Source organism: Procambarus clarkii, chromosome 33 (assembly GCF_040958095.1).
Source record: "Procambarus clarkii isolate CNS0578487 chromosome 33, FALCON_Pclarkii_2.0, whole genome shotgun sequence".
Lineage (NCBI taxonomy): Eukaryota > Metazoa > Arthropoda > Malacostraca > Decapoda > Cambaridae > Procambarus > Procambarus clarkii.
Window position 1 is genome coordinate 26,731,735 of NC_091182.1, and position 12,863 is coordinate 26,744,597.

General features: G+C 49.9%; 2 protein-coding genes across 4 annotated transcripts in view; both read right to left on the minus strand.

Annotated features, from left to right (window-relative positions):
• LOC138349482 (uncharacterized) overlaps positions 1 to 6,056 on the minus strand; it is a 32,268-nt gene extending 26,212 nt beyond the window's left edge. Inside the window, exon 1 of one of the 3 annotated variants that reach the window (XM_045753782.2) lies at positions 5,977 to 6,056. The gene's annotated coding sequence lies outside the window, so the exon portion shown is untranslated. Of the gene's footprint in view, positions 1 to 5,915 lie in introns of all 3 variants that reach the window. The other 2 variants (XM_069335491.1, XM_069335490.1) reach the window with 2 other exon arrangements.
• Positions 1 to 12,863, minus strand: part of LOC123765264 (protein phosphatase PTC7 homolog) — a 98,127-nt gene that overhangs the window by 61,929 nt on the left and 23,335 nt on the right. The window lies entirely within an intron of this gene.

The following is a 12,863-nucleotide window of genomic DNA, read 5'->3' on the forward strand; positions in this document are numbered from 1 at the left end:
ATAAGTCATTACGTGGGCACACATATATAGCGGCAACGAGGCATGAATAACCACCACAGACGCTCCCTATCTTTACAAGAAAATATCGCGCCATTTGTTTCTGGCCAAAGTCAACCCACTTTAAACTGATAGTCTCCATAAAGATGGGGCGGAAGACTTCCTGACCATGTGTGGAGCCCCAGGGATAGGACCAGAGCCCCCGGGGGGGCAGAGCCCGGGGATTGGCTAGAATGTCTCGTAATACCTTCTAAGTGTTAAATTAACAACCGATTCAAATTTAAAAAAAAATAATGTTTTTATTTTTTATTTTTAATGTGTAAGGGAGAGACGAAATTATTAAGTGAAAGCGCCAAGCCATTACGACTATAGATCACTTGGAAGGGGTCAGGATAAGGATTTGGAATGGGACCTGGGGGGGGGGGAAGGAAAGGTGCCCAGCCACTTGGACGGTCGGGGATTGAACGCCGACCTGCATGATGCGAGACAGTCGCTCTACCGTCCAGCCCAAGTGGTTGGGGGATTTTAATGCGTAAATATAAAATAACAATTTATTATTCTTTTAAATAAGAAAATCAACTCTTCTATAAAATCCAACACAACTTTCATTGAAGCTGGCGATAGCCTTTGCATATATAATCCCCAATAAATAAAAGCAAGACTTTATTTGCATAATGCCAGACCCATGGAACTGTCACTTTGATCTGGCGAAACTCAAAAGGAGAGAGAGAGAAAGGAGAGGAGGAGACGATGCGTGGGGACGGGGAAGGGAGAAAGAGAGGGGTAGGGAGTAAGTATGACCTTTTCAAAAACTCGAAAATAAAATATGCAATAAGGTGAACCAAGTTTAGTTTCCTTTGGAGGGAGGGAGGGGGAGTAGGAGCCCCTGAGGGAGAGGGAGTAGGAGGGAGGAGAGTGAAAGCCCTGAGGGAGGGAGAGAGAGCGTAGGAGCCCTGAGGGAGGGAGTAGGAGCCCTGAGCAAGCGGACACTAGGGCACCAACACTTGACTACTCTCCCGTGTTCACACAAGGGAGCCCGTCCTCCAAAAATGGGGCGGTAAATGTAACAGACCCATAAGTGCAATTATGTACTATGTATGTCAGTAAGGAAATGTACTTATTACACTTAGTATTATTAATAAAAACGTACTGTTAATTCGGAGGATGGGTTGGCCAGTGGTGTGCTCCGCCCCCAGCGTCACTGTATGCCAGCCATGACAGCCATATCGTAGCACCTGTATGCCAACTATATTGCGTCGTTTTATGACAAGCGAGCATGTCGTGCCGAAACAATATACGACATATACGAAACATCAATACGACTGTTACTCATACGTCAAGCTGCGAGCAGCCACGTCCAGCAGCCAGGAGGCCTGGTCGACGACCGGGCCGCGGGGACGCTAAGCCTCGGAAGCATCTCAAGGTAACCTCAAGGTTAAGGACAGAACGTCATCCGTTTGTTTAATTTGACAGTCTCAGGATTATAGTGTGGGTGTGTGAGGCATTGACACGTATTGTTATAGTGTGGGTGTTGTTGTGTGAGGCATTGACACGTATTGTTATAGTGTGGGTGTTGTTGTGTGAGGCATTGACACGTATCGTTATAGTGTGGGTGTTGTTGTGTGAGGCATTGACACGTATTGTTATAGTGTGGGTGTTGTTGTGTGAGGCATTGACACGTATTGTTATAGTGTGGGTGTTGTTGTGTGGGGTTATTAAGTAACGGTCTATTATATACTGGGGAGGAGGAGGAACGAGAGCAACTCCAAGCTATCTGGTTGATACCTGTCCAACGTACCACGTCCACGTCCAACATCACACAGTAACCACGGTGTACATGCACAAATATGCACCGTGTCGCCCTAAATGTTTCGTACTATTGGTGTTCTAGAGCCTAAGAAAGAATGAAGCAACCTCGTGTAACCTCACCTAAGCCTAGTATAGTACTAGCATTATGCCTAGGAGTGCTTATATTAGGCAAGGTGGTGGGTAAGTTTAGGCTGTTGGCTCCTTCATGGGGTCCACTGCAATACCAATAGTACATAGCGTGAACTTTTTATTTGGGGATTAACACTTCCCATTTGTACATACACTTCGTAGTAGCAATTTGTACTATAATTTGTGTAAGGGTTGCACAAATCGGGTCTCTTGACTAGCAGAGGAACAACTGGAAGAGGTCAGAGCAGCATTAGGGTGGCCCATCCTTCCTTAAGACCTTCATGAGGAACCTGGATGAGGTTCTGGGAGTTCTTTTACTCCCCAAGACTGGCACCAGGCTTGACTTGTGAGAGCTTGGTCCAACAGGCTGTTGCTTGGAGCGGCCCGCACGACCACAGCCCGGTTGGTTCCGCACTTTTTGAAGAAAACTGTCCAGTTTTTTTAAGGTTGTTATTTTAAGACGCCTATTTTTGTTCCAAGCAATATTTCTTATACTTGCTAGGAGAATACTGAACACCCGTGGAGCTGTGATGCTCATACAGTGGTCTCTGGGTGTGCCTATGGCACCTCTACTCTCTGGGTGTGCCTATGGCACCTCTACTCATCACTGAATCTGGCTCTCCAGTATTTTCCATGTATATATGATGTGGCATCTCTCTCATCTCCTCTCCAGAGAACACGAACCTTAAACAAATGAGATTTGGAGAGCGCCCCCCCTTACAAATATATACGTCAGTTCACGCAAAACTGCGCACGCACAAGCGCTCTCACTGTGGAACAGTGCTATTACTGATCTTATATTGCCGATAATTTCTGGTGGTAGTAACAGCGGCAGTTACAGCCCCGCTCCCGTGCCAGGTAAGTCCACTACGGGTTCACCATAGCCCGTGCTACTTGGAACGTTATGTTCAGAGTGACTGAACTAACAAGAGTAAGAGCGGCGACGGTCGCTGGTGACACAGGCGGTGGAGGCCAGGCACATATATCTATAGAGAAGACTCTTTAAAAACTGTATTTGGGAGAGACAGGAAGTGTTGTACCACCAGCATTAACCCCAAGATGAAAAAGTGGCCGGAGTAGGATGAGACAGGGAAATGGACGATGGAAGGGGAAAGAAGAGGGGAGGTGCAGGCTAGGGCATATGCACCCTGCACCCCGAACAGGAACTGTGGCAGCACCCCCGACCAACACAACCACCACCACATCAGAGTCTACCTTCAGCCTCGTAAATTGCACGTCCCTTCTCCATACATCATCCCACCCTTCTCTCACCCTGCCACCCCTCTCTCGACGCAGGTCCCACCAGGACTCTCACCCAATATTGGTGTAGGTGACACAGCCACCCCCCCCTTTCCTCTACGCGAGGTCCGCTTGCTGTTGTCTTTATTAACCCAGCTGTGCACGTCCCCAGCTGCGCACGTCCCCAGCTGTGCATGTCCCCAGCTGTGCACGTCCCCAGCTGTGCACGTCCCCAACTGTGCACGTCCCCAGCTGCCAATATTACCAGCTGTCTACAGATCCCCCCCCCCCACCTGTCAAATAAGCTTCCCATCTCCACCGTAACAACGTTAACCATTAACAATGATCTCGCCAAGAACAACAATCAATAAAGATATACAATTGTAAGGAATTCCATAACTTTAATATGTCAGGGAAAATAAACAAAAAAAAAAATATATATATAAAGCTAAAACTGAGAGCATCGTATGATTTAAACGAGTGAAATGTGTGAGGAGACGTAGACGCTATCCGCTGCCTTCCCAGAGCATGAGGTACGGAAAGCATAAAGTCAAAGGGATGGAACCTTACAACCTCCCGACACAGGAGAGGGCATCATCATGAGAGTCCCTTGACATCGAATCTCAGGATGCGAAAACAGTGATGCTAGGAGTAAATTGCATCCCATCACAATGGTTGTACTCTTCAAATCACTTGTGTTGTCCTGTCTTGAGTACTGCTTAGTACTCACTTCCCCCTTCAGAGCAGGAGAGATTGCTGAAATACAGGGAATACAGAGAACATATACGGCACGCATAGACGAGATAAAACACCTAAATTATTGGGATCGTCTTAAAGCTCTCCAAATGTACTCACTAGAAAGAAGACGAGAGAGATACCAAATAATATACACATGGAAAATACTGGAGGGCCAGGTCCCAATTCTACACAGTAAAATAACAACGTACTGGAGTGAACTATATGGAAGAAAATGCAGAATAGAACCAGTGAAGAACAGGGGCGCCATAGGCACAACCAGAGAACACTGTATAAACATCAGAGGTCCGCGGTTGTTCATCATCATCCCAGCAACTATAAGAAATATTGCCGGAACAACCGGGCTGTGGTGGCCCAACCACATGGACTGGACGGTAGAACGACGGTCTCGCTTCATGCAGGTCGGCGTTCAATCCCCGACCGTCCAAGTGGTTGGGCACCATTCCTTCCCTCCGTCCCATCCCAAATCCTTATCCTGACCCCTTTCCAGTGATATATAGTCTAATGTCTTGGCGCTTTCTCTTGACAGTTCCCTTCCCCGGGCTGTGGTGGATGTGTGGGCTTGCGGGCAGCTCCAAGCAACAGCCTGTTGGACCAAGCTCTCACAAGTCATGCCTGGCCTCGGGCCGGGCATGGGGAGTAAAAGATCTCCCAGAACCCCATCCAAGTACAATCCAGGTACAAAAGTATTGGGGCTATGACTATGAAAATTTGAATACTATACAGAACGGGTGTAAAACAGATCTATACAGCCAAAGCTCGAATATGTGTAATCATTCTTACACACAATCATAATAATGTGTAATCATTCTTCCTACAAAAAAGTGATTTACTGCAAAATTTCCAAAGGTAATGTTTGCAGGCGAGAGCCTGAGATTATCATCTGGCGTGACACAGTGTGTACAATTATTGGAGCAAGTTATTTGGTTAGCTTTCCAGATATAGCTCAAGCTCACATCCCAGAATTTTATTTTTTTATATAATTTGCCATTAGCTGAACGTTATTCTTTAAAAGTTTGAAGGTGTACATAAAGGCCTTCTTCAGATATTGCATCCTAATACTTGGAGAACTAAACTAAGCCACAGTAAACTATGAACAGTCCTCCCGGGCAATACCTACAGTAGTTACAGCCATAATATTAGCTTAAAGCATATTGGTGAACATGTATAGAAGGCTAAAAATTAATATTAAACTCTTCGTGAAATGAATAAAAAACCAAAGAGTGGAAGCGTCAAAGATACAATTAGTGTAGTTCAGCCCAAGACTGGCAAGACGTTACCACCTCCAGCAACACTATAGTCTCATCATCTAGGGACTGGTAAGCACCAGAGAAGCATCAACACAGACATTCTCCACTCTCAAGACACGACAAGTACTACTACTTGGAACAAAGGTATTTAACTGTTCGTGTTTCAACAATCCACTTCAGCACCAGCTGCTCCAATGCTGTACCGGTGTACTGGTAATTGTGCTCAAATCAGGTAAAACATTTTCATGAATTTAATTTCCAGGACGACCTTCCGGTAGACAAGGGAAGGAGACCAATCACCGTAATGACAGTATATCTGGCATCACTGTCAATCATCACTTCCTGCATCATACCATCCAGGGGTTTGGTCAATTACACTGCTGGTTAGCCGTATGCAAGTACACGTGAACAGGTATTGCTGAAACAATATCAAGAACATGCAGGTGTAGAATGTTGCAGTACTTGAGTGTCCGAGCACCCCGGGGTCATGGCAATGGTCAACACGTCTGTACAAATCCTTACTAAAGCCACCGTCTAAATACCCTCCTTCAAAACACAGAGTCATTCACTTTCTATTAGGCTGCTACCTTGCACTGTTTAGTGTCAAGACTGTGACTATTGGAAAGGTGAGCTTGCTGGGAGCGTATAACACGTTACACCTGGCTTGACCTTATGGGACCAACGCTAGCACAGGTAATCTTGATGATGTCACTCCTGATGAAGGCTTCTCTTTACCTGATCTCACGACATCAATGAAAAAAGTCACCATCTAGCCGAACCCTGAACTTGACCTCACCAACGGAACACGTGGAACCGGAGAGCAAGAAACGGCACGTCCAACCTCCAGAGCGGTTGGCTGGGCACTGACAAGCTGGCGGTACGGGCCGCGGAGGCTGCTGGAGGCTGAGCCGTGACGGGTTACCATATATATACACCAAGATGAGAGTATACTTTTTATAGATGACCTTTAGCGTGTAGGCTAAGGACCATTACTAACATTATCAACTGTAGGTATGGTAAGGAAGAGGGTCGGGGGAGGCGCTGAGGTAGGCGACCAGGGACTAAAACCCGTGACCCAAGAGCTTTATCTCCACCTGTAACCATACATCTACTTCACTGTTGCTACTGCTACCACCACCACCTAGTGCAAGGATCACCACTACTGCTACCACCACCACCACCTAGTGCAAGGATCACCACTACTGCTACCACTACCACCACCACAAGTACTACGTCAACTTGTGTCGATTCCGAGGCTTAATGTTCCCACGGTCCGGTCTCTGACCAGGCCTCCTAGTTGGGGTCAGGTCAAGCAGACTGTTGGAGAGTGATAATGTCTGACAGCCTCCAGGGTAACTTGATAATGGTATAATGGTCCACGATGATGGCCCAAAACCTCATCGTTCTTCATTTTCTGACGAGTGGTTTGGTCTTCAGGCTGTTCCTCCACGCAGCTGGTGGCTCTCTGACGTACGAGTCACAACAGCCTGTTTGATCAGGTATGCTCTGATATCACTCCCCCCCCCCCACCTTCACATTGATCCCGGGCGGGACAGAAATGGTTGGGCACGTTTCCTTCCATCTAATGCCTCTGTTCACTTAGGGGGGGCCTGATAGCCGAGAGGACAGCGCTCTGGACTCTTAATTCTAGGATCCGGGTTCGATCCCCGGTGATGGCAGAAACAAAATGGGCAGAGTTTCTTTCACCCTGATGCCCCTTGTTACCTAGCAGTAAATAGCTACTTGGTAGTTAGACAGCGGTTACGGGCTGCTTCCTGGGGGTTTGTGTGGGAGAAAAAAATAAGTACTTATTAACAGTTTATTAATTGACAGTAGAGAGGCGGGCCGAAAGAGCAGAGCTCAACCCCCGCAAGCACAACTAGCTGAAAACATTCGCTCCCTCACCCCCCCCCCACGCCCCACCTAGCGGGGGGGGGGGTAGACAATAATTCCACTATTTTCTCTAAAATCTTTAACACACACACACTAATGGAGGTAAAGTTGGTGGGTGAGGCAGAAGCCAGAGTTGTCTGCCCATTATAAATCCTCATTAGACCCCAGTAACCATCTTCCAGCGGTCAAGAGGAGAGCTGAGGCAGGTTGGAAATGAGACAAATACAACAATTCTTTGGGCGAGCCACAATGGTTAACGTTAACGATGATAACGACTAAACTAGCAAAATGCACTTAAGAGACCCGAGTATATTTACACTATGAGAGAACTGTCTAAGTTAAAATGGCGAACAGCTTCAGAGTCTCACTGACAGTACAAATATACAACTCTATACTCTCAGGACTTGGGAGTCCAAGTTGGTACTATAAACTTGAAAGACTTCCTCTGCGATATCCACAATAACTTTAGAAAGTTAAATATTTCTCTTCACTAAATCACTCCAAAACTTGCAATTAAATGTTAGGTTGTGAAGAGTGAACTTGATGGGTAATAACGGGCTCTCTACTCTCACTTTAATACGGTTTGAAGTTTTAATATTGAAAACTAAGTAATTCGGTACGATAAATGAGCATATCTTCCGAAAGATATAACTATATTATAGAGCCATTACTCGCGTACAACACAAACCCGACAGTATGAGGCCGTAGAGGCAATAATACTTAAGATACATTAAGCTTGCTGGCCTCTGGCAAATCATCTACAATCAGCCAGCTTGTCCGTGCCTGCACTCCACACACACGAACCAGCTCGCAAACACGGCCTTCCCGGTTTATTGGCTCACTTCCGGAACCTTTCATTGTTAATGATACGGAATTCGATTTCCATCAGTGTCCCCTTGTTCGTGTACTACCCGTGTTAAACAGTTTATCTTTATCTACCCTGTCGATTCCTCCTATAAAATTCTCAGGGGAATTAACAGGATGGACAAAGACAAACCCTTCAGCACGGGTGGAACACGAACAAGGGCACACAGGTGGAAACTTAGTACCCAAATGAGCCACAGACACATTAGAAAGAATTTTTTCAGTGTCAGAGTAGTTAACATATGGAATGGCATTAGGCATGTGGTGGAGGCTGACTCCATACACAGTTTCAAACGTAGATATGATAGAGCCCAGTAGGCTCAGGAATCTGTACACCAGCTGATTGACAGTTGAGAGCCAGAGCTCAACCCCCGCAAGCACAACTAGGTGAGTACATATATACAAAAATACGCACGGACACCGTTATGTTAGACCAATCGTGGAGCCCATACCTAGTTAAACACAAGATAAAGCTAGAGAAGCTTCAGAGGTACTACTCTCCCAGCAAGCATTAGAAATATTGTTGGAACAAAGGTGGACTTGGAGAACCAATAGGATAGGTTCTTGCAAAAAGTACTGGACCAATCAGGCGGTAGTGGATATGTCCAAGCACAGCCTGTTGGACCAAGTCTCGGGGAATACAACTCCCGAGAATAACATATATACATACATACAATAACAACATACTGGAACAAAAGATAAGGAAGGAAATGCAGAAAGGAACCAGTGAAGAGTAGAGGTGCCATAGGCACAACCGCACCCTGTAGCCTGTGTTTCCTAATCACGTCTGAAAAGACTGTACTCCGGTATCCATATTTTACTGTCATAATAGTCCTTAGTGTGAGTTTCAGTTACAGCTGCGAACATTGCATTTGCTTCAGAGAGGCGGGACCAAAGAGCCGAAGCTTAAACCCCGCAATCACAACTAGGCGAGTACACACAAGTCACCTACCTCCATCCCACACAAACACAGAGATTAGAATTAAGCTTTAATAACCCTTAGCAATTGGTTGACGGGGTTGACGGGGGCAGGCGTGACCAGCGCGGGAGACAGGGCGTCACTCTCCCATAATGGACGGCCACATATACAGATCATTTACTCTGACTAAACAAACGTCAACACACTGTCAGCGCCGCCGCGTTACCTCGCCAACTCCACAAATATTTACACACTGGGCTTTTGCTTAAGGTTGGTAAATAACGGCAGGATTATACTATCACGCCACACCTTACCCGGGCAAAATAGGGCCAGAAATACACTCTTTACACTTCATCCACCGCAGTTAAAAATTGGCGGCTATATTGCCAAAATTCCAGAGCTTTATTAAAGAAAAAATGTGTGCTTCCAGACAAATTCTGCCCGAAACGCTGCGCGTACTAGTGGCTTTACACGACTGTAATTACCATATTTGTATCCTCACATTCCTTATGTACATTCTTGTATATGCATAAATAAATAAATAAATAAATAAATGATCATCGGCCATAGTTGGTCAGGTGAGATGAGACTCCGGCATTTCTAGTGAGGCGAAACAGCTTTAAACTGACACTTGTCAAACAGCAAAACGGGTCAAGATAGGGAGTCGGTCCGCCGAGCGGACAGCACGCTGGACTTGTGATCCTGTGGTCCTGGGTTCGATCCCGGGCGCCGGCGAGAAACAATGGGCAGAGTTTCTTTCACCCTATGCCCCTGTTACCTAGCAGTAAAAATAGGTACCTGGGTGTTAGTCAGCTGTCACGGGCTGCTTCCTGGGGGTGGAGGCCTGGTCGAGGACCGGGCCGCGGGGAAACTAAAAAGCCCCGACATCATCTCAAGATAATCTCAAGATATCAGTGTCTAGTAAAATGCCTAAACACGTAGTGAACTTTGTTATCAGTAAGGCGATCCTTCCTCCTGCAAATAGCTTATGTAAATGTAACTAATCTTGGTTAATAATTAATAATTGCCATGCCATGGTGATCAGGTAGAATGTTACCCCCACCGACATGATGAGCTCAACCTTATGAATTGTACACTAGCACTAATACTACCTCAGCCGAGCACCACACGCCGCTATACCAGCAGGAGTGCAGGGCTCACACCACCGAGAGTGCAGGGCTCACACCACCAAGAGTGCAGGGCTCACACCACCAAGAGTGCAGGGCTCACACCACCAAGAGTGCAGGGCTCACACCACCAAGAGTGCAGGGCTCACACCACCAAGAGTGCAGGGCTCACACCACCAAGAGTGCAGGGCTCACACCACCAAGAGTGCAGGGCTCACACCACCAAGAGTGCAGGGCTCACACCACCAAGAGTGCAGGGCTCACACCACCAAGAGTGCAGGGCTCACACCACCAAGAGTGCAGGGCTCACACCACCAAGAGTGCAGGGCTCACACCACCAAGAGTGCAGGGCTCACACCACCAAGAGTGCAGGGCTCACACCACCAAGAGTGCAGGGCTCACACCACCAAGAGTGCAGGGCTCACGCCACCAAGAGTGCAGGGCTCACGCCACCAAGAGTGCAGGGCTCACGCCACCAAGAGTGCAGGGCTCACGCCACCAAGAGTGCAGGGCTCACGCCACCAAGAGTGCAGGGCTCACGCCACCAAGAGTGCAGGGCTCACGCCACCAAGAGTGCAGGGCTCACGCCACCAAGAGTGCAGGGCTCACGCCACCAAGAGTGCAGGGCTCACGCCACCAAGAGTGCAGGGCTCACGCCACCAAGAGTGCAGGGCTCACGCCACCAAGAGTGCAGGGCTCACGCCACCAAGAGTGCAGGGCTCACGCCACCAAGAGTGCAGGGCTCACGCCACCAAGAGTGCAGGGCTCACGCCACCAAGAGTGCAGGGCTCACGCCACCAAGAGTGCAGGGCTCACGCCACCAAGAGTGCAGGGCTCACGCCACCAAGAGTGCAGGGCTCACGCCACCAAGAGTGCAGGGCTCACGCCACCAAGAGTGCAGGGCTCACGCCACCAAGAGTGCAGGGCTCACGCCACCAAGAGTGCAGGGCTCACGCCACCAAGAGTGCAGGGCTCACGCCACCAAGAGTGCAGGGCTCACGCCACCAAGAGTGCAGGGCTCACGCCACCAAGAGTGCAGGGCTCACGCCACCAAGAGTGCAGGGCTCACGCCACCAAGAGTGCAGGGCTCACGCCACCAAGAGTGCAGGGCTCACGCCACCAAGAGTGCAGGGCTCACGCCACCAAGAGTGCAGGGCTCACGCCACCAAGAGTGCAGGGCTCACGCCACCAAGAGTGCAGGGCTCACGCCACCAAGAGTGCAGGGCTCACGCCACCAAGAGTGCAGGGCTCACGCCACCAAGAGTGCAGGGCTCACGCCACCAAGAGTGCAGGGCTCACGCCACCAAGAGTGCAGGGCTCACGCCACCAAGAGTGCAGGGCTCACGCCACCAAGAGTGCAGGGCTCACGCCACCAAGAGTGCAGGGCTCACGCCACCAAGAGTGCAGGGCTCACACCACCAAGAGTGCAGGGCTCACACCACCAAGAGTGCAGGGCTCACACCACCAAGAGTGCAGGGCTCACACCACCAAGAGTGCAGGGCTCACACCACCAAGAGTGCAGGGCTCACACCACCAAGAGTGCAGGGCTCACACCACCAAGAGTGCAGGGCTCACACCACCAAGAGTGCAGGGCTCACACCACCAAGAGTGCAGGGCTCACACCACCAAGAGTGCAGGGCTCACACCACCAAGAGTGCAGGGCTCACACCACCAAGAGTGCAGGGCTCACACCACCAAGAGTGCAGGGCTCACACCACCAAGAGTGCAGGGCTCACACCACCAAGAGTGCAGGGCTCACACCACCAAGAGTGCAGGGCTCACACCACCAAGAGTGCAGGGCTCACACCACCAAGAGTGCAGGGCTCACACCACCAAGAGTGCAGGGCTCACACCACCAAGAGTGCAGGGCTCACACCACCAAGAGTGCAGGGCTCACACCACCAAGAGTGCAGGGCTCACACCACCAAGAGTGCAGGGCTCACACCACCAAGAGTGCAGGGCTCACAGCCACCAAGAGTGCAGGGCTCACGCCACCAAGAGTGCAGGGCTCACGCCACCAAGAGTGCAGGGCTCACGCCACCAAGAGTGCAGGGCTCACGCCACCAAGAGTGCAGGGCTCACGCCACCAAGAGTGCAGGGCTCACGCCACCAAGAGTGCAGGGCTCACGCCACCAAGAGTGCAGGGCTCACGCCACCAAGAGTGCAGGGCTCACGCCACCAAGAGTGCAGGGCTCACGCCACCAAGAGTGCAGGGCTCACGCCACCAAGAGTGCAGGGCTCACGCCACCAAGAGTGCAGGGCTCACGCCACCAAGAGTGCAGGGCTCACAGCCACCAAGAGTGCAGGGCTCACGCCACCAAGAGTGCAGGGCTCACGCCACCAAGAGTGCAGGGCTCACACCACCAAGAGTGCAGGGCTCACACCACCAAGAGTGCAGGGCTCACACCACCAAGAGTGCAGGGCTCACACCACCAAGAGTGCAGGGCTCACACCACCAAGAGTGCAGGGCTCACACCACCAAGAGTGCAGGGCTCACACCACCAAGAGTGCAGGGCTCACACCACCAAGAGTGCAGGGCTCACACCACCAAGAGTGCAGGGCTCACACCACCAAGAGTGCAGGGCTCACACCACCAAGAGTGCAGGGCTCACACCACCAAGAGTGCAGGGCTCACACCACCAAGAGTGCAGGGCTCACACCACCAAGAGTGCAGGGCTCACACCACCAAGAGTGCAGGGCTCACACCACCAAGAGTGCAGGGCTCACACCACCAAGAGTGCAGGGCTCACACCACCAAGAGTGCAGGGCTCACACCACCAAGAGTGCAGGGCTCACACCACCAAGAGTGCAGGGCTCACACCACCAAGAGTGCAGGGCTCACACCACCAAGAGTGCAGGGCTCACACCACCAAGAGTGCA